This window comes from Indicator indicator, unplaced genomic scaffold (assembly GCF_027791375.1).
Source record: "Indicator indicator isolate 239-I01 unplaced genomic scaffold, UM_Iind_1.1 iindUn_scaffold_57, whole genome shotgun sequence".
Lineage (NCBI taxonomy): Eukaryota > Metazoa > Chordata > Aves > Piciformes > Indicatoridae > Indicator > Indicator indicator.
In genome coordinates, this window is record NW_026539190.1 from 337,610 (window position 1) to 360,523 (window position 22,914).

A 22,914-nucleotide genomic window follows, 5' to 3' on the forward strand; every position below is an offset into this window, starting at 1 on the left:
GCAAATGCCACCGTGCCAGGGATGTGCCACAGAACCTGCAGCCACCCTGGGGGCTCAGTGCTGTTTGAAGGGTGAGTTAGGAGCCAGGGCCGGGAGGTGAGCCCTGTGCTGTCATGGGGCACAGTGTCACAGATGCCAGGAAGAGGGGATCAAAGCTGGTGCAAAAGCTGGCACCTGCAGGGACTCTGCAAACCCTCCCAGGGGCTGTGGCACACTCACCCTCAGCTCTGGGCCCCCAGGGTCCTAACCCTTGGCTGAAATCAGGTCTCCAGACCTTCCTCCAGGCTTCTCTTGCCTGCTCAGGGGCTGCCACTTGTGTCCCATGGAGCAGGGATGTCTGTCTGCCAAACACCTGCACAAGACTGGCAGCTGGGAACCAGGCACACAGCACAGCCCGGGGTGGCCAGGCTGAGGTGGAGCGGGGCTGGCAGCTGGCACAGAGCAGGCTCCTCACAGCAAACAGGGCAGAGCTGGGCTCGTGACTCCACACCTTCTCCACACTTACTCTTCATTTCTGGGAGTTAACACTACTCTAGAGCACCTAAACTGCTGGTCCCTATGGGCAGCAGGCAGCTCAGCTTTCCCCCTGGGCCCCCCAGTGCTCCTCTCTGTAACTACCCTAGCTGGGTGTCATGAGGAGGTGAGTGCCTGTGGCACCACAAGCTGCCTCTGAAAGCTGCAGCTGGAGTGAGGGGCAGGGGCACGCTGCCAGCACAGCACCAGCAAGGACTGGGGAAGGGCTGGGGAGGGTAGGAGCAGAGCTAAGGAACAGGTCTGTGCCTGGCCAAGGACAGGAACAGGCTGCAAAGCCAAACACCTTTGAGGTGGCTGCCAGGAGAGAGCAGAGGTGGCAGAGCACAGCTCAGGGGGTTGCCAACAGGCCGCTGGGCTAAACCAGCTCACATCCAGCACTCCTTGCTCAGGGGCTGTGGCACTCCCTGCCAGCCCGGAGCTAAAGCACCCAGCAGAGCCCAAACTCCTCTGCTGCTTGCAGAGACAAAGCATTGTGTGTGCAGGACAGGGCTCAGCTCTGCCTCAACAGGAGCTCAGCACTTGGGCTGCTGCTCCTTCTGGGTGAAATTCAGCCCTGCCTGGCTACACATCACGTGGAGACTGTTCTGCTGCCATTGTTGCATTGCCCTCCATCTGGCATGCTTGCAAGAGGAGCCAGTGATGGCTCTCCTTGCCAGGAGTCCCTGCAGGCAGCAGGGAATGCAAATGACAGGGAGGGGGTCAGGCAGCCCTCTGAGTCAAACAGCCCTGGAAGGGCAGACCCCTGCTCTGACACTGCAGCACCTCTCTGCTGTCTGTAGAGAAACTCTCAGCAGCAAGGAAGCCCCATGAATCCATCTGGAATGCTAAGTCTGGAGCTGCCCAGGGCCCAGCAGGTTTGCATGACTGTGCCACGGGAGCAGCTTTTGCTGCCTTTGTCCTGAGCTCTGAGCACAGCCCTTGCTGCGGACATAGGATGCTAACAGCTTGCAGGGGGAGCTGGGGACACATTGCCTCGATCCACTGAAGTCAGGCTCTGCAGAGCTTCTCTGCCCAGAGTCATCTGCAGCACTCCTGAGGGCAAGGGTGGCTACCACTGGGTGCTCTGAAAGCACAAAGAACAGTAGGATGTGTGTGAGATGTTGATGCCATCATTACCTCCCTGTTCATCTCTAGAGGCTTGCAGCCCCAAGGCTTTCCAGTGGAACTGGAGCCTGCTCTGAGAATTCCAGTCTCTGGGAAAGGAAGACACAGCCTGGGAGGCAGAAGGCTCTCTGCAGGCAATGTGGATCAGCCAGTGGTGGCCAGAAGCCACACCTGGTTGTTTATCTGAGGACAGAGGTTGAGCACTACTGGAACCTGCCTCTCAGCCTACCCAAGCACGGCAGGAGAAACTCTCCAGAGAGCTGTTCAGTTGTTCTAGAACAAGGCTTGGAGCTGACATTTGTCTGAGCCTTGGCAGCTTGTTCCCTTGCTGAGTGGGAGCAGGATTAGCAGGGAGAGAAGAAAGACTTGAGCTAAGGTGCTGAGCCCTGTGTGTTGTCACAGCCTCCAGAGAGAGCTCTGTGTGCCCCTGCCTGGCCTGCAGCAGGCACAGCTTTGCTGTGTGCCTCTGGGCAGGGGAGCTGGGCAGCCAGGGATGGGGGTTCAGGATCCTAAATAAACAGATTGAAAGCCCTGCACAAGCACCTCAGTGAAAGCTCTCCAGCTGGAAGGCAAACCAACTGACCCATTTTCCAGAAGCCCTCGGTATCCCTCACGATTGTAGGTGCAGAACCCTGGGCTAAAATGAAGCTTGCTTGACATCAGCCTCTGCCAAGGCAACAGCAAGGCTGCTCCCTGCAGGCACACCAGCCCCGCCTGGTGCAGACCCACCACCCTGGCAGGGCTGCTGGGACAGCCTGCAGTGCCAGCTGGCCCTCTGGACTCAGCACAGCAGAGCGGTGCCAGCCAGCACCCAGGGTGCCCAGCTGGGCCTGGCGAGCAGGGCTGCGGCAGATGGCCGAGCGTGGTGCCAGGCATGGTGGGGCAGGCTCTGCTCCACCACCTGCCTGCAGAGCTGTGCCTGCTGCAAGTCCTGCTCCCTGCAAGTCCTGCTCCCTGCAAGCCCTGCACTCTGCACCCTCCCCTCCCAACGCCCTTCCGTGGCCTCATCCCCCCTGAGCTCCGTCTGTGTGCCCCAGGCGCACTGACCCTCTCTGGCCTCTCCACCTGAGACATTCCCTCACTTCTGGCCACCAGACCTGCCCAGCTCTTGGCTCCTCTCTCTCCCCAGCCCCATTTTCAGACACCCATGGCCATAGCTGTGTGATTTGACAGCTGCCCTGTGCTCCAGACAGAGCTGTTGGTGCTGGTGGCACCTTGGCAGGCAGCCCTGCTGCTGGGCTGTGCACCAGAGGCACTCTGCCTCGGAGCTGAAAGGACTCCAAGAAAGCCAAGCCCAGAGATGCCAACTCACCAAAGCAAATCACTCCTCCTACTGGCAGCAGGGAGACAAGAGCCTGCTGCCAAGGCCCAGGAGAATCAGCAGAGGGCCAGAGGATGCCAGGGAAGGTTTTGAGGTTGCCTGTTGGAGAAGCTGCAAGCCTGTGATGCAGATGTGCCCAGCTGGGGTGGCTGCTGCTCAGCCCACCAGCCAGGGCAGCAGGCCCTGCACCAGCAGCACTTCCCTGGGGAGGTTCAGCAGCTGAGCACTTGCTCTTTGCCACCAGCACTCAGCCCTGCCAGGGAGGGACAGGGGCTGAAGCCTGAGTGAACTTCCAGCTAGCTCAGGCTTCACTGCAGATTGATTTCCAGTCTTGAATCTACTCCCAGTGCCTCAGAAAGAAATGAGTCCAAGGGGAAAACGCTGGCAGTGTGTCTGCTGCTGAATGCTCCTTGCTCTCAGTACCACACACGGGACTGCTCTGCAGCCCAGCAGCACTCTGAGCGCTGCCAGTGCTCAGGGACAAGACAGAAGATGCCATGTGCAACACTGTGGGCAAAGACTCCAACACCACCTTCAACCCATGTGTTGAGCCCAGGTGTTCCAGTCCAAGTCCTTCTGGTTCTAAGAGAAAAGGCCAGGAGCTAGAAGGGTAAGTGAAGCACCCCCAGGTCTGATGGCAGGTACCCCCTGTCCTTCCCCCCACTGTGCTGCAGCAGCCTTTCCCACCATGCTCTGCCTGCATCAGGCACCTTTCTGTAGGGATGTGGTGCACAGGAGAGGGGCCAAGGCCCCGTGTGATGTTAGCCAGCCACCTCAGTGCCTCCTGCCTGGGCACCTCTCAGCAAGGACTGGCCTCAGCTGCCCCTGCAAAGCCCTCTCCGTGCCCTCTTGTGCTCCGCTGGCTGACTGCTGAGCAGCACAAAGCCCAGTGGGCAAGGACCTGCTGCCCTCCCTGCAGGGCCACATGTCTGCCCTGTGCCTACAGACACGGTGCCAAACCTGCAGAGGGACCACAGAGCTCTAAAGCAGGGAAAGCAGGAGGCTGCTGTGGCAGCCTTTCTGGGCAGGCCCTCTGTGGCCACCGTGCTGGAATACCTCTGGAATATATATAGCTGTGGTGGTGGCAGTGGTGGGAGCCCACTCGTGGAGCTGTTACATAAAGTGGCTCTGGAGAGGCTGCTAAAAGCAGCAGCTTCCCCTGAAAACAAACAAATTGACTCACTTTCACATGGCAGGGCTCTGCCAGCACTGAGCTGCTGCCTGGAAAGATGAGGGCAGAGCTGCTGCAGGGCACAGCTACGACTGCAGCCCCTGCACTGCACCAGCACTGGCAGCGCAGCACTGCCTGCTCGGCTGCCACCCAGAGCCCACCGCCTGGAGAGCCCTCGCTGGGGATCTCAGTGCAGGTCTGATCGACCAGGATGGCCTCTGAAACTGCTTCTGAGACAGACCCCAGCCCAGCAAACCCAACCTGTTACAGGGAAGCCTGTGCAGGCAGGCAGGCTACATGGCTGCCGAGCAGCTGCAGCCTCCGTGCAGCCATAGCATCTATCCTGCTGCCCTCTGCTCTGCCCTGGAGCTGCACTCAGTGCCTGCAGCGTGTGCAGACTCTGTGCACAGCAGCCCCTCACAGCATCTGGATACACACAGCCTGCAGCCACAGCTTCTGTCCTGCTGCCCTCTGCTTTGCCCTAGTGCTGCACTCAGCAGCCCTGAGTCACTGCAGCTACTTTCCCAGAACTCAACTGAAGCAATTCCTTGGATTTGATGTAAGCATTGTTTGATGTTTGTACAGCACTGCTTTATTTCCTGGGGGATTCCACAGCCACAGGGACCACTCAGGGAACTGCTGTACACTAGTTTCCCCCAGCCCTCTAGCGGGCCAGCAAGTCAAACACCCAGACTATGCTGCCTGGGGTACCAGTCCTGAGTAAAGTCTGCACGAAGGCCTCCAGGAATTGCGTCACAGGGATCTGCGAGCACAGAAGTGCCTCCAGCGCTGCGTGAGCTCGCCTGTGGAGCAGAAGGTGCTCCCTCGGGAAGCACAGTCCCCTGAGGGCCAGCAGAGCCCGGCGAGGCTGCAGGCTGCCGCCGCAGCAGCACGTTCAGCGGGCTGGGTTCTCCAATTATTGGCTGCAGGAGGAGCACTCAGGGCTGGCACCTCACCCTGCGGCTTGCAGAGATGAACTTACAACAGGCTGAGCCTTTGCTCTTTCCTTCTGTTTGCCACCCGCCTTCACTTCAGGCAAGTACCAGCACACCAGCTGCACAGGAGCGAGTGGCAGTGAGAATCAAGAATCAAGAAGGCTGGAAGAGACCTCAAAGATCATCGAGTCCAACCTGTCACCCTAAACCTCATGACTATCTAAACCATGGCACCAAGTACCACGTCCAATCCCCTCTTGAACACCTCCAGGGATGGTGACTCCACCACCTCTCTGGGCAGCTCATTCCAATGCCCAACCACTCTCTCTGAGAAGAACTTTCTCCTCACCTCCAGCCTAAACCTCCCCTGGCACAGCTTGAGACTGTGTCCTCTTGTTCTGGTGCTGGTTACCTGGGAGAAGAGACCAAACCCCTCCTGGCTACAACCTCCCTTCAGGTAGTTGTAGACAGCAATGAGGTCACCCCTGAGCCTCCTCTTCTCCAGGCTAAACAGTCCCAGCTCCCTCAGCCTCTCCTCATAGGGCTTGTGCTCAAGGCCTCTCCCCAGCCTCGTTGCCCTTCTCTGGACATGCTCCAGCAATTCAACATCTTTCCTAAACTGAGGGGCCCAGAACTGGACACAGGACTCAAGGTGTGGCCTAACCAGTGCTGTGTACAGGGGTACAATGACCTCCCTGCTCCTGCTGGCCACACTATTGCTGATGCAGGCCAGGATGCCATTGGCTCTCTTGGCCACCTGGGCACACTGCTGGCTCATGTTCAGGCGGCTGTCAACCAGTACCCCCAGGTCCCTTTCTGCCTGGCTGCTCTCCAGACACTCTGACCCCAGCCTGTAGCTCTGCATGGGGTTGTTGTGGCCAAAGTGGAGCACCTGGCACTTGGATTTGTTGAATGCCATCCTGTTGGACTCTGCCCATCTCTCCAGCCTGTCAAGGTCCCTCTGCAGAGCCCTTCTGCCTTCTAACAGATCAACACCTGCTCCCAGCTTGGTGTCATCTGCAAACTTACTGATGATGGACTCAATCCCCTCATCCAGATCATCAATAAAGATATTGAACAGGATGGGGCCCAGCACTGATCCCTGGGGGACACCACTAGTGACAGGCTGCCCTGCCCTGTGCCAGGCACCTGGCTTAGGAAACAAACCTCCAACACCCTGCGTAGCTTTGGGAGGCAAGATGAGAGAGGACTTGCTCTGAAAGCCAACAGCATCATCCCAGCTTCAGCAAACGCGGCACGAGGGCTGCTTCTGCAGCTGCTGCAAGCACTGAGCCCTGGCTTACACGTAGCTGACAGGAGCCAGCACTGCAGAGGGGGTTCTGGGCAGAAAGGGGATGGCTGTGACAGCCAGGGTGGCTCTGGTGGGCTGCAGCCAGCAAAGGGAGTGCACAGCTAGCAGAGCTGTTTGAAGGGCTGGCATTGGGAACTATCCTCTGCCATGACCAGTTGTAAACTGAGCCCACAGGTGCTCTTGAGCCTCTGGCAAAGCTGCTGCCCTGCAGTTCATGCTGCAGTCCCCTGCCTGGGCCTTCACACGTTCCCAGTGCTTCACCCTGCATCTGGAGCCTCCTGAGCTACGACAGCCTGCGCCCTGCATGGGATCCCCCTGTGAGCAGTTCACAGCCACTGCAGTCTCTGCAGGCAGTGAGCAGGGATCTGCACAGCACCCGCCTGGAATCTTCAGCTGCCCAGCTGCTGCAGGCAGGGCAGCAGAGTCCCTTCTGCTGTCATTATCTAGCATCCCATGGGTACTGCAATTAATAAACCCACTCAATGCATTCAATTAATAAACCCATTAATGGCTAATAAACTTCAATTCTCATAGCCCCAACAGCTCCCAGCCTAGCTGCTGCACAAGTGCAGCCTGCTCTGTCATTAGAGAGCAGAGATCAGCCTGACCCTAGCCTTTCCATGGCTGGAGTGACTCCTGTCCATCTGAAGTCCCTCCACTGTGTGCAGAAGGCAGGTGGGATGCAGAAGGGGGGGGGGATGTGTGCAGAAGGCAGGGGGGGTACAGAAGGCAGGGGGGGTACAGAAGGCAGGGGGGTACAGAAGGCAGGGGGGGGTACAGAAGGCAGGGGGGGTACAGAAGGCAGGGGGGTACAGAAGGCAGGGGGGGTACAGAAGGCAGGGGTGTTCTTGTACCCTGAGAGCAGTCTGCAGAGCTCTGCTCCTGGGGGTTGTTGGCTCCCTCATTTCCAAAGACTGACTTTGGGATACTGCAGCTGCTATGTCCGAAGCGGCGAAGGGTCTGGCCTCAGCCCCTCTGTAACTGAAACAGGGCTTTAGCCTAGGAGGGCTTCCACCTATCAGTTTTGTCTGAAAGCTTTGCATTTCAGTGCTGAAAAGGGGTAAAAGGAGGCAAAGAAATCAGAAATAGTGCAAATGCCTCACTTCCAGCTTGAGCTCAAGTTAGCAGATCAGGCCTGAGTACAAAACCAGCCGAGGCAGACTCCAACCCATGCAGAGAATTATTGCTATAAAGCTTGCCTTTGCCTGGGCCTTTCCTGAAGTGAGTCAAAATGCCCATCTGAGAACATACTGCAGCCAAGTTTCCACCTGCACCAGCAACACTTGAAACCAGGAGGTTAAACCCAGCTGCCACCCACCTTTGTGAGCACTGACAAACACCCAGCCTGTCCTGTGAAACCACAGCAGCAGCTAGCCCTGCACCCAGCACTCCCTGCAGCCAGCACTGCCCTGCACGCAGCACTGCCCTCCCTCCATCCCTCAGTGCAGGCAGAACAGGACAGCACAGAGGCAGACAGCTGCTGGGCACACAGAATGCTGCCAGAGGTCACCTGCTGCCTCTGCAAACCTCACAGGTTCTGCTTCCAGGTTAGCTAAAAGATGTAGAGAACTTTTTAACTGGAAAGCTGAAGAGGGAGAAGGTGGCACAGCCTGTGAGCTAGAGAGGCTTCAGAGTGCCAGTGCCAGAGGCTGGGACCCACAGTGTCCACGGAACCCAGAGCTGTGTGTAACCTGGGGACCTGCAGGACATCTCCAGGGTTTGGGGGCCTCATCCCTCCAGGAATGCTGTAGGAAAGAGCCCTACCCACTGCTGGCAAGAGCTGTGCCTGCAGAGAGGCAGCCTGGCACAGAAAGAATTGGTCATTTCACACAGCACAGTCGGCCCCTGTTGGGCAAAGCCAGGCACGGCAAGCTGAGAAGATGCCAGGGGGAGGTAACTCTGCCCTCTCCATGCCCAAGGGTTACAGAGTGGCTGCTGCACTGCCCTCAAGCACCAGGCAGGGCTTTGAGGGGTGTGAAAAGCAGTATCTGGACAGGGCCATCGATCACTGCTAAAAGGCCTTTTCCCTCTAATAATCTTCCTAAAAGGCCCTCATGCAAATCTAGCTGTGAATAGAGCTGCCTGATGAGACCTGAGGGAGGAACCAGACATGGAGCCCTGGCCAGCAACTCCCTTCCTGGGCAGGACTGGGATTGGCATCACTGGCATCAGCACACACCTGCTGCTTTGGTGAGCTCACAGAGTACTGAGCTTTAATCAGCTTCAGGTTTATCCTTCTGTAAGGAATTGGAGGCAGGGTGGAAAGGAGAAAGGTGCTGAAAGACACAAGTCTGGAAGCCAGCACCATGCTGCAGGGCTAGGCCAACTAAAGTCTCTTTGAAGGAGGCTTGTGCTAGCACAGGGAAGCTGAGTATTGTTGCTACTGAAAAATAAACTGAAAGGTCTCTTCCCTGTCTCCAGGCCAGAACAAAGCTCAATTTATCACAGAGCAGCAGCCTGCTCTGCCACAGCTGCTCAGAGATGAACAGCAAAGCAGTGTCCAGCTCAGACAGGCTCTGCCCTGCACAATGCCCAAGCACACTCTGATCATCTAAGCCTCCACAAGGGGTCAGGAGCTGTGACGGTGTTGGTGAGAACTGCAAGAGTCCAAGCTCATCCTTTTCCCTCCCTGTCCCATCACCACAGCAGTGTTTTGTCAACCCCACAACCTGTGTGAAGCTCCAAAGGAGATCTGTCCTGAGAAGAGCAGAAGTTTCTTGTCACCTGAGCAACAAAGCTGTGACAGGCCAGCTGCAGCTACAGCTACATCCTGGGCACAGCTGAACCCCACCACGCTTCCAAAGGGACACTGTCTTCTTCAGGGGAGCAAAGCAGAGGCTTCCAGGGACCTAGGCCTCCTCCTTACTGGGTGAAAGGCAGGGGATGCTGCATTTCTAAAACACTCTGGTGTCAGAAGCTTTCATTCCACTTAGCTCTGACCCACAGGGAAAGCTTCAGGGCTAGGGTTAACTGCCGAGAGGCAGCTGGGCACTGGTTTGAGAGTGCATGGAAATTCCTGCACTAGGCACCACTGACACCTTCTGTGGGGAAGGAGTGGAGCTGGGACACAGCAGCTGGGTCTGGAGAATCAACCCAAAGCACACAAACTGACCCCAAAGCCATGGGACCCTGCACTGCTGCCCAGAGGTCACTCCCTCCTTAAGGAGGTGCAGCACTGGGGATGCTTACGCACTCGTCTCAACCTCTGTCAGCCAAGACAGCTTCCACCAGAGCTGCCAGGGCAGGGGCAACAAACCAAAAGCAGGAGCACTGAATGGTTCTGGAGCTTCCACTTGTACAGGTAAGGCCAACTAAAAAATAGATGAAGCTCCATTTAAAAGAAATACAGAAGCTGAGCTGGTGTAGAAAGAAAGCAGGACAGAAGCATATGTTCAACTTCCTGTGACCAGCCACTGAGCAGGAGATGGGAAAGGCTCCTGCAGAGGGAGCACACTAAGCACTAGAGCACTTGGCTCATCTCACAGCTCCCATCACCACTCTGGGATGAGGCTAACATTGCACATTGGTTCTGTTTCACCAGCACAGCAAACGCAGCTGCGTTTCCCCTGCCAAAATCTGCAGCCCCTATGAGTACGACGCAGGCAGCAACGACCAAGTACTGCTCTCTGCTGCAGGAGCATTCCTTGACCATCTGCTCCAAGCTGGGCTGCAGAATTGTGGGGAACTGCCCAGTTGCCTGTGGGAGAGGAATGCAAACTGCAGGAGCGAGGTCAAGGCACTCACAACCAAGGCAGTAAACATCTGCAGCTGGCTGCCAAGCTGCTGGAGGAGGCACCTTATGAAGATCAGAGGGCAATGGCTGGGCTCCAACTAACCAAGCAAGGCTACAACAACAAACCCACAGCACTGCCCAACAGCTTCTGAAGGCTCCAGTGCCAGAGCCAAGACCTTCCCCTCCTTCATTGCAATGCTCAGAGGGAAGTGGACGCCCCTGGGGATGCTCCTGAGCCAAAGGGAGGCCATGCTCAACAGCCATGCCTGTGCTCCTCAGTTCTCCACCCAAATCATGCTGAACAGCTCCTGCAGGGCAGAGACAGCCAGGGTCAGGGTGCAACCCCCCCAACGGAGCATCTCTGTGCAGGGCTGAGCCTCTGGAGTCAGCAGAGGCAGGGACGGGCACCAGGCTCTGCTCCTTTTCCTCCAGCCCAGCTGCTTGGTAAGAATTGTCCACCTGAGACTTGGCTGAGCTTCTGCTGCAGCTCTGCTCTGTGTTGGTGTCAGTGCAGAGATCTGCAGCTCCAGCTTTGGTACCCAGGATTGATGAACTGGAGCTGCACAGCTTGCAGCAGTGCTTGGAGCAGCGGCAGGCCCCGCTCTGGGCTGGCTGCTGCTCCAATCATTTAACCCTCTGCATTACTTTCACTTTCTGACCCAGGGCCAGTGCCAGTCCTCACTGGGGCAAAGAGGCAAACCTTGGCTTTGTCAAACAGATCCCATATGAGCCCTGGGCAGGCAAACGTCAGGACCTTACCCATAACCCAACAATAACAAAGTTTTAACCTCTTCACCATGGTTGTGCAGGAAGCAGGTTTTGGGAAACAACAGAAAGCACTGAGGGCAGGGGTCTGGCTGCCTGTGCTCCTGTGTGCAGCAGCACAACAGCAGCCTGGAGGCCTCGGAGCCAGGGTGACCTGACCAACACAGCCAGGACACCTACCAGCAGCAAACTCTGCCACTTCCTGGGTTTCAGGTCAGGGAACCCTTTGCCAAGGCCAGCAGCTCTGGGGAGCACAACATGGAGCTTATGAAAGCTGAGCTGAAATCACACTTACAGTCAGACCTTGTCCTATTCATCTGATGAGGCCCTGGCAGGATCCAGAGATGTTTGCAGCAGCCTGGAAGAAGAAAAACACAGTGAAGAGGGCTGCAAAGAGATGCTACCTGCAGTGCTGCCAACCCTAAACGTAAGGACTTTATTCATTAATTAACAAGCAAAACTGCTGGAGTGTCAACAGCGAGCACCCTCCAGCTCCCCTGTCCTTCCAGTCCTCCTGGACATGGGAACTAGGAGTCCAGGCTGACCTCTCACAAAGCTTCTGTGTCCCAAGGTTCTCTCTGTAGCACAACAATGCTGCTGAGATGGCCTCAGGCCATGCTGCCACTCGACAAGGAAGGCCTGGGGCTGTCTCCACTTCCACAACACAGACAAGGAAGGTCTGGGGCTGTCTCCTCTTCCCCAACAGAGACAAGGAAGGTCTGGGGCTGTCTCCTCTTCCATGACACAGACAAGGAAGGTCTGGGGCTGTCTCCTCTTCCTCCCTCAATGGTTCCAGTCCTGCTGCTCTCCAGCCCTCAGGCACTGCTCCGGGCCGCATTGCCCAGGCTCACGCTGCCGGAGCCCTCACGACAGCTCTGCTGCCAGAGGCACCGCCGAGGCCTCTCCATGGCCCTGCGGACACGGCGCGGCCCCACCGTCACGGGTAACGGTTCCTCTATCACCGGTACCCCATCGTCCCTCAGCCCCGGCACCCCGCTCCGCTCCCTCCTGAGGGTGACCGGCGCCTGTCCCGGCTTTGGCGGGAACCCGGCGGGAGCAGGACCGCTGACTGCGCGCGGGATGGCGCCTTCCCGCCCTCCGCTGCCTGTGCGAGGGGGCTGCGCTCAGGGACGGCTTCCCGCTCTCCCCTGCCTGTGCGAGAGGGCTGCGCTCAGGGACGGCTGCTTCCCGCCCTCCGCTGTCTGTGCGAGGGGGCTGCGCTCAGGGACGGCTCCTTCCCGCCCTCCGCTGTCTGTGCGAGAGGGCTGCGCTCAGGGACGGCTCCTTCCCGCTGCCTGTGCGAGAGGGCTGCGCTCAGGGACGGCTCCTTCCCGCTGCCTGTGCGAGAGGGCTGCGCTCAGGGACGGCTCCTTCCCGCTGCCTGTGCGAGAGGGCTGCGCTCAGGGACGGCTCCTTCCCGCCCTCCGCTGCCTGTGTGAGGGGGCTGCGCTCAGGGACGGCTCCTTCCCGCTGCCTGTGTGAGAGGGCTGCGCTCAGGGACGGCTCCTTCCCGCCCTCCGCTGCCTGTGTGAGAGGGCTGCGCTCAGGGACGGCTCCTTCCCGCCCTCCACTGCTTGTGTGAGAGTGCTGCGCTCAGGGACGGCTCCTTCCCGCCCTCCGCTGTCCGTGCGAGACTGCTGCGCTCAGGGACGGCTCCTTCCCGCCCTCCGCTGTCCGTGTGAGAGGGCTGCGCTCGGGGCCGGCTCCTTCCCGCCCTCCGCTGCCCGTGTGGGGCTGCGCTCAGGGACGGCTCCTTCCCGCCCTCCCCTGCCCGTGTGGGGCTGCGGCCACGCTGGTCAGCCTGGCAGGAAGCGGCGGGAGGAGCTCCCCCGCTGTAGTCGTGCTCCCCCGCGGGACGGTGCCGCCGCCGGCACTGCCATGTGCCGGGTGCGGGCGCGCCGCAATGGGGACGGGGAGAGGGCCAGGGACAGCGCGGCCCCTCCCCTGGTTTTGCGCGGCGGGGCCGGCCCGGCATACTGGGGGAACCCGTTAGTCCGGTCTGACGGCGGCTCCCGCGGGGAAGCCGGGCGGAGCGGGGCCGTCGGAGGCGTGAGAGAGCCGTGAGCGAGCGAGGCGGCGAGCGGCGCCAGGCCCCGCGCCCACAGGTGCTGGGGCCGCGGCGGGAGCGGGGCGATGCCACTGCCGGCGGCACCCGCCCAGGGACGGCGGTTCGGTGCCAGGGGAGCGGGGCGGGCACCGGGCGGCTGTCCGGCGGGTCCGGCCGGCCGACAGACAGAGCTGGCTGGCTGGCAGCCCCGCCGGCACAGAAGAGCTCGGGGAGGGCAGTGGGGCCGTCCCGAAGCGACTTGCGGAGCGTCACCTCCTCAGCCTGCCCCGCCGGGCTGTGCCGGGGGCCTGGAGCCGGCCGGGGTGCGAAGGCGGCGGCTCCGGCTGTGCACGGGCGGGGCCGGGGGCCGGGGCCGCGCTGCTTCCATTGGGCCGGAGGTGTAGCGGCCATCAATATTTAAACAGGTGAATGCTCCTCCCGAGGACAGCGCGGGCGGCTGTGCCCGGGCGGGCAGTGCCAGGTGAGGCCTTTGCTTGCATCCTGCCTGCCCGGCGTGGTGGGGCCGCTGTGGGCACTGAGTGAGCTACCGCGGCACTGGCCGCGCTGCTGGCCCCTCCGTCTCACGCAAGGGCAATTGCCAGCTTGGGGCCCGAAGGGATTCGGGAGTGCCCGGCTCACCCTGTCTCTCTGTTCCCCCCAGAGACCCCCGTCGGCTGATCTCCAGGCTTCCCCAGCACCTGCCCAGCCTGCCCCCCTGGCCGAGGAGAGCAGCAGCGTTTGCTGGAGGTAAGGCTATGGGGAGCAGCTGCCGGTCGCTGTGGCCCTGAGCTCTGGCACACAGTGCAGCTTTGCTGCCTGCTGCTGTGGCCTTGGGCTGCTTGCTCTGCTCCTGGCCGGTTTCTGTCCTTTTCCTCCCTTCTGTATCTATATATGAGGCAAAGAGCTTCGGTAGAGGGGGAGGTTACTCATCAGTCAGTGTTTGTGGAGCCTTGAGAGCAGTCATAGCTGTGAACCATCATCGTTCTGCAGCAGAAAATGCCAGAAAAGCTTTCTGTGAGGTCAATTCCCTCCTTGGGAGATGGAAAGCAGTTTTGAACCCCCCCCAAAGGCAGTGTCTCAGTCCTGTTGCCTGCTGCCTTGTCCCTACAGCTTGAGTAGCATCTCTTCTTTAGAGCCTGGCTGGAGCTGTGTTCAATGGAGCAGCTAATGACCATTTCACCCCTGGCTTGGATGTCAGCAGCAGCAGTTTGAAACCGAAGGAGGCATGCTGGGCAGGGAGCTGCTGGCAAGAGCCAGCTTCTGCTAATGAGCTTCTGCAGCCTCTTTTGTCTTCTGGGGGCTGGATGGAAACGGCTCAGGAGTGCCCTGGGCAGCTCAGTGGCACTTAGGACAACCTGGTGCTCCTGCAGTCCCTATCTCTGGAGCTGCTGCTGGAGTCCTTGGATTCAGCTCCCTGATGAAGGGTCTGTGCTGGCTCAGATTTGCTCACAGTTTTCTGCTTCTGGGGTTTTAAAATTTGTTTTTCTCTTCCAACTCTGGTTCAGGTGTCAGGTGGCATTGGATCATTTTGTCTTGCTCCTCGTCAGCTCCTGCAGTGCTGTTCCTGCTGCTCACATCCGAGTGTGGTTGCTTTTGTGTCTGTCCCACACCTGTGTTTGTCTCTTTGCTGGCTTGCAGGCGTTATAGAGATTATTTTGGGTGGCTTCTGAGCTGTTGTCTTCATTTCACTCTCCCCTGTGAGCCAGCCTGTGCACGTGCCTTGCTCTGTGGTTTGTGGTGGTGACCTCCAAAAGCCCCTTGCTGGCTCTGTGCTGAGCTGGAACTTCTTTTCCACCTGCTTTGGTGCTGTGGCTTTTCTCTTGATCACACTGGGCCTGCTGTGAGGTGCTGCCTGCATTTGGATGTGGGGAGGGGTGTGACTGAGTTTGGCTGCTGAGAGGGTTTGATGCTCCCTTCATCTGGGCTGTTAAATGAGAGCCTTTGTGCAAGTGTAATTGAATGCAAGGTATTAGCCATGAGCTTCTGAAACCCAACCCCAGCCCTGTCTGTGACTTACCCCATGGCCTTGGGCAAATCACTTAACCTCTCCGTGTTCCTGCACTTGGCAGGGGTGAAGAACATGGCTCTCATGATACATCTGGGAGAGCAATGGTGCTCTCAGCTCTGCTCTGGAGATGCTGTGCTCTGTGATGTGTCTGGTGTGGACAGTGCTGTGCAGCTTTCCCTCCTGTGCTCTTACACACGTGAGAAATATATCTTGGACAGTGGAGATGGACAGTTTCAGTAGTTGCTGGGTGCTTTAGCTGGCCAAGTGCTGTGTAGCTGTGCACAGGGAGGTGTAAAACGAGCAAAAAGGAGGGGGGAAAAGGAAGCAGCAGAGAGCAAAGAGGAAACAAATCAAGGAAAGCAGCAGGTCATCCTCTAAAGGGCCTCTGCCTGAGAGGAGGCAGCGTGAGAGGCTGTGGTGGGCTGACAGAAGCTCTCTTGTTAAGAGACCTCTGCAGGGCAAAGTTAATTTCCCCGTTGGCCTAGAAGAGGTTTTCTGTGGTTGTTGTGTGGGCACAGTCCCGCGGGGTGGAGGCAGCCAAGACCTAACCTTCTGGTGTTCCAGATGGAGCCTCTGGAAGCTGGAAGCTCCTGGAGCTACAGGATGCAGAGGAGTGTCCCTGAGCAGCCCCAGGGCTCGGCGTGCCCCCAGCAGTGCCCCCAGGCAGCGCCGAGGGCCCTGGGGCACACAGGGGATAAAGGTCAGCCTGGGGCAGCGTCTGCAGTGTGGCTCTGAGGTGCTGGCAGGAGGGGTGCAGCAGTGCCTAATCTGCTGCTTGCTGGCAGGAAGTGTCCTTTGCTTGGGGCAGTTCCAAGGGCCTGCCAGGCTTGGTGAAGGAGGGCAGTACCTGTCTGCAGCCCCATGCACGCCCGAGAGTCCTTCTTTGGCTCTGTGAAAGGCAGACTGAAAGGCCTTCATAGCTGGAGCACAGGCTGCCAGCTTGCTTATCTTCTGGAAAGAGAACTTGTCCTGACTTGGACTTTAACTGGTGGAGGCTCTGCTTATCTGTAATGAAGATTCCTAGGCAGATAATGGCTGAAATTCTTCTTGCTGTTCTTCCACAGGTGGCCCACACTCAGCCACCCCTGCTCACCTCTGGCAGCCTGGGCTGCAGGCTGTGGGGCTGTGCCGTGGCTGGTTTCTGCTGCCTTCTTGGTGACCAGCTAATCTCTTCTTGTGTGCCACCTAATCTCATCCCTGTGCAGAGCCCTGTTGGCTCCCAGTGAGGGCTTCTGCCCTGACACCTCCTGCACACTCCTGTTCCCACGTGGCAGCAGGAAGCTGTCCCGCTGAGCACCCCATGGCCACCAGTTTAATTGTAGTGCTCCCTCCAGCAGGAAGCTGGGCTGGGCCCTTTGCTAAATGAGGGCCCAAGGGAACTCCCTCGTAGCTGGAAGCAGTGAGTCCTTGGGCTCACAGCTAGGAAGGTGCAGCTGGAACCCCTCTGCAGGCAGCCTTTGGGTGCAGGGCTGCCCTGGGCATGTCGTATACAGCTCTGTGTGTGTTCTGCTTGCAGCATGAGCTGGAGGAGATGCTGCAGCTGCCTCCTGTGGTGTGCCAAAGTTTTTCTCCTGCCACAGCAGCCTCGCTCCAGCACCTTGCCAAAGCACTTTGTTTGTACAGTGGGAAGTGTCTCTGTTTCTCCAGCATCCTCATCCTGCACACTTCTGGCTCTTCTCTTTTCCCACCTCAGCTGTGGAGGAGTCAGTAAGAGCACTGCTGAAGTCTGAAGTGAGGCACTGTAGGCTAGCAGCCCCTTGGCACAGAGCTGTGGAGCTGGGGCACCATCTCCAGCTGGCTGCAGGCTGGGACACCAGAGTTTAGCCTGGCACAGCCAAAAGGGCTGGTAAAGAGAAATCAGTTCTGCACTGGGCTCTGCCCATCTTCAGCTCCTCTTCCTCTGCTGGGTATCAGTGCTGCTGTCTGGCTCTCTGTTAGGGTGTGTAAGGGGCAGTACTTCTGATCAATAGATACACCGAGGTGTAGCTGCAGGGTGCTGAGCCTTGTGGAAGGAGGAATGAACTCTGCCATTCAGGCTCAAGTAGGCTCTGCCCCATGGGTGGTCACCCACTGCTCCAAAGGCTGGCTGATATGCAGCAGGATATGGAGCCAGGCTGAGGCAGGGGAGAGCTGCTGCTTCCCAAACAGCTTCCCTGGGGCTCTCTCCCCTTGCAGTGCCAGCCTGAGGCTCCAGGACACTGCCTGAGCCTTTGGTGGCTCTACTGTTCTGAGGGGCTTAGAGTGGTGTGCTGGGCTCTGCAGGTGCCCTGCCTCACCACCAGCATTTATGTGCAGCTGGGTTTGGCACTGGCATTTTAACCTCCTCTGCTGGGAACCCTGAGTCACCTGGCACGTGCTGGCAGCTCCAGCTGGCACCTTTCTGCCAGGTCACAGTGCAAGGAGGAGGGTGTGCAGGGCTTTGATAGCTGATGCTTTGGCCAGGCTGCTTTCAGGAAAGCCTGCCTGACCCAGGCTGTCCTGGCTGACGTGGAGCTGCTGGGCTCTGACTCAGCCAGGGCCTGCAGTGAGGTTGTTTCCTTGGCCCAGTGGTGCTGATCCATGGCATTTCAGCTACCTGCTCTTGTTCTTCCTTAGACATCCTAAGGTTAGCTGGAAGCTGGCAGCTGCTCAGAGGACATCTGCCAGCCCAGCACTTGGTGCCAGGGCAGTTTCCTCTCAGCTCTGGGTAGCATGGGCCCTGCCTGCTCTGTCTGGGCAGTAGCTGTGGCTCTGTTTGCCCCTTGGAGCTGGAGCTCCTGTTGCAGGTGGATGCATTTTTCATGAGGGATGGTGCTCAGGAGCATGGCTGGGTGGCTGCAGTGGAGCAGAAATGCAATATCCTGCTGCCCGAGGACTCTGCCTGCTGGGTGGGGGCTGATGGAGGGATGGAAGTGCTGCCTGGGTGGAGGAATTCCCAAAGGATTCTTTTCCCACTGTTCCTCTTGCAATGCTTCCTGATGGGAAGGGAAAGCAGCAGTGTTTGAGGAGCTGTTTGATGGAGCCCTGAGTGCTGGCTGTAGACTGTTGGATGGAGCTTCCCAAGCCAGGTTTTACTGACCAGGACTTTGGTGTTCTGGGCTTACAGGCTCACTGGGGAGGCTCAGGGAACTCCCTGAGGGACTGGCAGAAATGCTTCCTTTTCACAGCTCTGTGGCTGGGGCAGCTCTGGAGGCTGTTTGTGGCTGGGCAGGGGGAGCAGGGTGCAGCAGGGCTGAGCTGGAGCAGCTCTGGAGGCTGTTTGTGGCTGGGCAGGGTGAGCAGGGTGCAGCAGGGCTGAGCTGGAGCAGCTCTGGAGGCTGTTTGTGGTGGGGCAGGGGGGGCAGGGTGCAGCAGGGCTGAGCTGGGGCAGCTCTGGAGGCTGTTTGTGGTGGGGCAGGGGGGGCAGGGTGCAGCAGGGCTGAGCTGGGGCAGCTCTGGAGGCTGTTTGTGGCTGGGCAGGGGGGGCAGGGTGCAGCAGGGCTGAGCTGGGGCAGCTCTGGAGGCTTTGGTGCCTGCCCCCTGCCTGCCCCAGCAGTCGGCAGTGGCTGCTCTGCAGGCTTGCTCTGGGGACCCTCTCCACAAGTGCCAGGAGGCCTCCCTGCAGGGGCATAGCTCTGCCTTTGCCTGGGCTCAGCTTGTTGGGTTTTTAAGATGTGGTGCTGGCTCTTCCAGTCTGCCTGAAGTGAGGACAGAGAAGGTGGCCCCAGGCTAGAAGCACACAGTTAAACACCTGGGGACAGCCTTTTGATCCTGTTTTAGCTCCAGAGGCCTCCAGTAGAGCAGAAGGGGCTCCCAGGGCTGACTTTTTGTACTGTCTGAGTTGGTTTGTGACTCTTGCTTAAAGCATTGCCAGGGCTGTGTCCTGACCCAGCACCCTGAGGAGCAGCTGTACTCAGCACTGCAGCAGAGTGAGATCTGTGCTGGTGAGGGCTGTGCACAGGTGAGGGGGCTGGGGGCTGGCAGGTGTGCCACTGCCAGGCTTGTTCTGCTCCGTGTTGTGGCCTCTCATACCCACACCAGCACAGGTAACAAACCCAGCAGCTCTCTGATCCTCTCCTTTCCCCCTCCCTCATCCTGCATGGATCTGTATCTTTGTTTTGGGCCCCTCTGGGTGCTCCCTGTGACCTGAGCTAACTGCAGCCTCTCCCAGAGGAGACTTTAGAGCAGGGTTATTGCCGTGGTGCTTTTTGCTGCCATTAAACAGATGCAGTCAGTGTGTAAGTGGTTCCAAATGAGCTGAGCTTGCCCCGAGGCAGGAGCAGGCAGAAGGCTGGCAGGGTGAGCAAAGGCTGTGGAATGTGCACCTGAGTTCTGTGCCCTCTCAGTAAACAAAGCTCTGCTCCTCACCTTCCCTCCCCTGCATCAGCCCTGGCTCAGCTTCCTGAGGCAAGGAGACTCTCAGCCTGCCTTGGGCCTGCCATGCCACAGCCAGGAGCTAACCCCTGCTTGGTGCCACCAGGCTGCCAGCTGAGCCCAGGGTCAAGGGTCTGTGTGAGGGGAAGGCAGCTGCAGCTGTGGGTGCTCTGTGTGCCCATGCTCTGGCTGGTGCTTGGTGGGTGCAGGCTCAGGGGCTGCTGAGGTTGATTGATTTCCTCTCCTGTGTCTGATTGCAGGGGGTCTGCTCTGCTCTGAAGTGCACTGAAAGCTCTGCCTTCGAGTCAGGAGCTAGAGAGTAAGGACCACACAGCCAAGAGCCAACTGCTTTAAGGGCTCTGAGAAGTTTAGCAAGTGCTGTTCCATCTCAGGCCCTCCAAGAGCTGCTCCCACAGGCACCAAAAGCTCTGCCTGTAAGCTCTGGCAGAAGTCCAGTCTGAGTTCAGGAGCTGTGTGGAAGCTGTTGGCTGCCCTTGCAAGTGCTTAGCTCTGTCCCTGGGCAGCAGCATCCCTCAGAGTCTAAACGTTTGTAGATGGCCAAGGAGACCTCACAGGAGTGCTCATCCTGCCTCCCAGAGAGCTCTGCAGCTCTTCTGGGGTTGGATTTTCTCCTGCTCATTCCTTTTGCTTCCTGAACACTGCCTGTGTTCAAACATTGCTGATTACTGGCTGAGCCTCAGCCTCCTGTCTTCAGAGGCCCTTTTCTTTGCAGCTCTTTTATTAGCCCAGGCAAGGCAGTGCTGCTTTCTGCTCATGTTACTGGGGGATAGCAAAAGCAGCTGGGACCTGGGAGACAGTTTTGCCCCCAGCTGCAGCAAACCAGACCCTTTGTTTGCCTTCCTTGAAAGACCATTTTCTGTTGCAGCTCAGGCCTGAGCACGAGCAGAGCTGGCAAACAGAAGGTGTCTGTCTGTCTTCTGCCAGGAGTGGAGCATTGCTTTGAGTCTCCTTCCCCACTGGCTAGGCATGCTTTGTTTCTCCTGCATGGCTTTGGTTTTTAATTGGGGTGCTCTTTCCTCCTCAGGGTAATGGCTGCTGCAGAAAACAGTAGTGATCCCCTCTCCTCCTGATGTATTTGGTTCACCTTTGTTTTCCTGCATCCATCCTGCTGCTGGAGCTGTGCTCTGCTCTCTTTCCACCCCTCGCTGGCCCAGCATTAGTTGGCATCTCCCCTGCTCTGTGCTGTTGGTTCCTGCTGTCTCCTCTTTCACCTGGTGATTGCTCTCCACCTTGCTCTGAACTTGTGACATGGCTTCGATGTCCCAGCTAGCCTTTTTCATGCAGACCAGGTGTCAGGAAACTTAACTCTAAAGCAATTTGTCAGCCTGGCACTGCAGGACTCCTCCGTGCTGTGGGTGCCTTTCTGCAGGCTCCAGGCCAGCAGCCCTGCTCACTGACAACCCCTGGCAGTGGCTCCAGCGTCCCTTTGGCCACTGCTGGTCCCCAGTGTGGGTACAGAGCAGGCAGGCAGCCCTGCTTCCTGAGTGGCAGCCACTGGAGGTGTTAGCAGTGAGGCCTTTGGGTGCATTCCCTGAGTCAGGACTGGCAATGGTGTGCAGGCTTTGGTGTGCCTGGGAAGATCATGGAGCAGATCCTCCTGGAGGCACTACTGAGACAGAAGAATAGTGAAGAGGTGATTGGGTACAGTCAGCATGGGGTTACCAAGGGCAAATCCTGCCTGACAAACCTGGTGGCCTTCTATGAACAGGTGACAACATTAATAGATGAGGGGAGAGCAACTGATGGCATTGACCTGGACCTGAGCAAAGCCTTCCACACTGTCCCACACCACATCCTGGTCTCCAAACTGGTGACACATGGGTTTGATGGGTGGACCACGAGATGGATAAAGAACTGGCTTGATGGCTGCACCCAAAGAGTGGCTGTCAATGGCTCCATGGCCCAGTGGAGGCCAGGGACAAGCAGAGTCCCTCAGGGATCAGTCCTGGGACCAGTCTTGTTCAACATCTTTGTCAGTGACATGGACAGAGGCATTGAGTGCACCCTCAGCAGGTCTGCTGATGACACCAAGCTGTGTGGTGCAGCAGACAGGCTGGAGGGAAGGGATCCATCCAGAGGGACCTTGACAGGCTGGAGAGGTGGGCACAAGCCAACCTCATCAGGTTCAACAAGACCAAGTGCAGGGTCCTGCATCTGGGTCGAGGCAATCCCAAGCACAAATCCAGGTTGGGCAGGGACTGTCTGGAAGGCAGCCCTGAGGAGAGGGACTTGGGGGTGCTGGTGGAGGAGAAGCTCAACATGAGCTGTCAATGTGCTCTTGCAGCCCAGAGAGCCAACCAGAGCCTGGGCTGCATCAAGAGAAGTGTGGCCAGCAGGTCAAGGGAGGTGATTCTCCCCCTCTACTCAGCTCTGGTGAGACCCCACCTGGAGTACTGCTCTATTACAAGAGGGATAAGAACATGCTGGAAGGTGTCCAGAGAAGGGCCACCAGGATGATCAGAGGGCTGGAGCTGCTCTGCTATGAGGAGAGACTGAGAGAGTTGGGGCTGTTCAGTCTGGAGAAAAGAAGGCTCTGAGGTGACCTTCTTGTGGCCTTCCAGTATCTGAAGGGGGCTACAGGAAAGCTGGGGAGGGACTTTTTAGGCTATCAGGGAGTGACAGGACTAGGGGGAATGGAATAAAAATGGAAGTGGGGAGATTCAGGCTGGACATGAGGAAGAAGTTCTTCAGCGTGAGAGTGGTGAGAGCCTGGAATGGGTTGTCCAGGGAGGTGGTTGAGGCCCCATCCCTGGAGGTGTTTGCAGCCAGGCTGGATGAGGCTCTGGCCAGCCTGCTGTAGTGTGAGGTGTCCCTGCCCATGGCAGGGGGGTTGGAACTGGCTGATCCTTGTGGTCCCTTCCAACCCTGACTGGTTCTATGACCCTCTGCTGAGGAGATGGTGGCACTGCCTGCAGGGTGCCAGGCCCTTAGATCTCAGCAGCCTCCTGCTGCTCCTGCTGCTTGGCTTGTGAGGAGGTGCAGTGGATGCAGTTGATGTGAGCTGCCCCCACCAGAGCCCAGCCATGCTCCCTGCCAGCACCACAGCCTGCTGCTCCTGTGGGCTCAGCTGGCCACCCCTGGCAGGCAACAAATGCAGCGTGCTGTGGGCAGCTCACCTGGCTCTTTGCATGGCTAATGAGTTCATTAATCATTAGTCAGTTAATGAGGGTGCAGTGGGAGCCACTGAAAGCCCCTCTGGTGTTTGTCTGCAGGGCTGCTGTGCACAGTGACCCTCAGCAAAGCTGTGGGTGCTGCAGGGCTCCTGCAGGCATGGGCACTGTTGCACTGAGGAGCTCAGGGCTGGGCTAACAGCAGCACTCTGGTGCTGAAGGTGTCAGCAACCTCTGCTGTCTGAAGGGGAGAGGGGGTGTCAGTGCTTGTGTGCCCCCAAGCAGAGGTGTGGGTGAGGAGCCTGCCCCTGGCCTGCTTGCTCAGGGCAGGACTGTCCCAGTCCCTGTCCAGACAGAACGTTGGGAACAGTGCTTTGGGTTGGCTGGAGGTGTTGCTCAGCAAGCTGGGGTGAGCAGGGATTGCCTGGCTGGGAAGGGACAGGATGTGCTCCTCAGTGGCCCCAGCCCTGCTGCCAGGGCAGCTGTGAAAGTTGCAGGGCACCCAGCAGGGCACTGGCTGG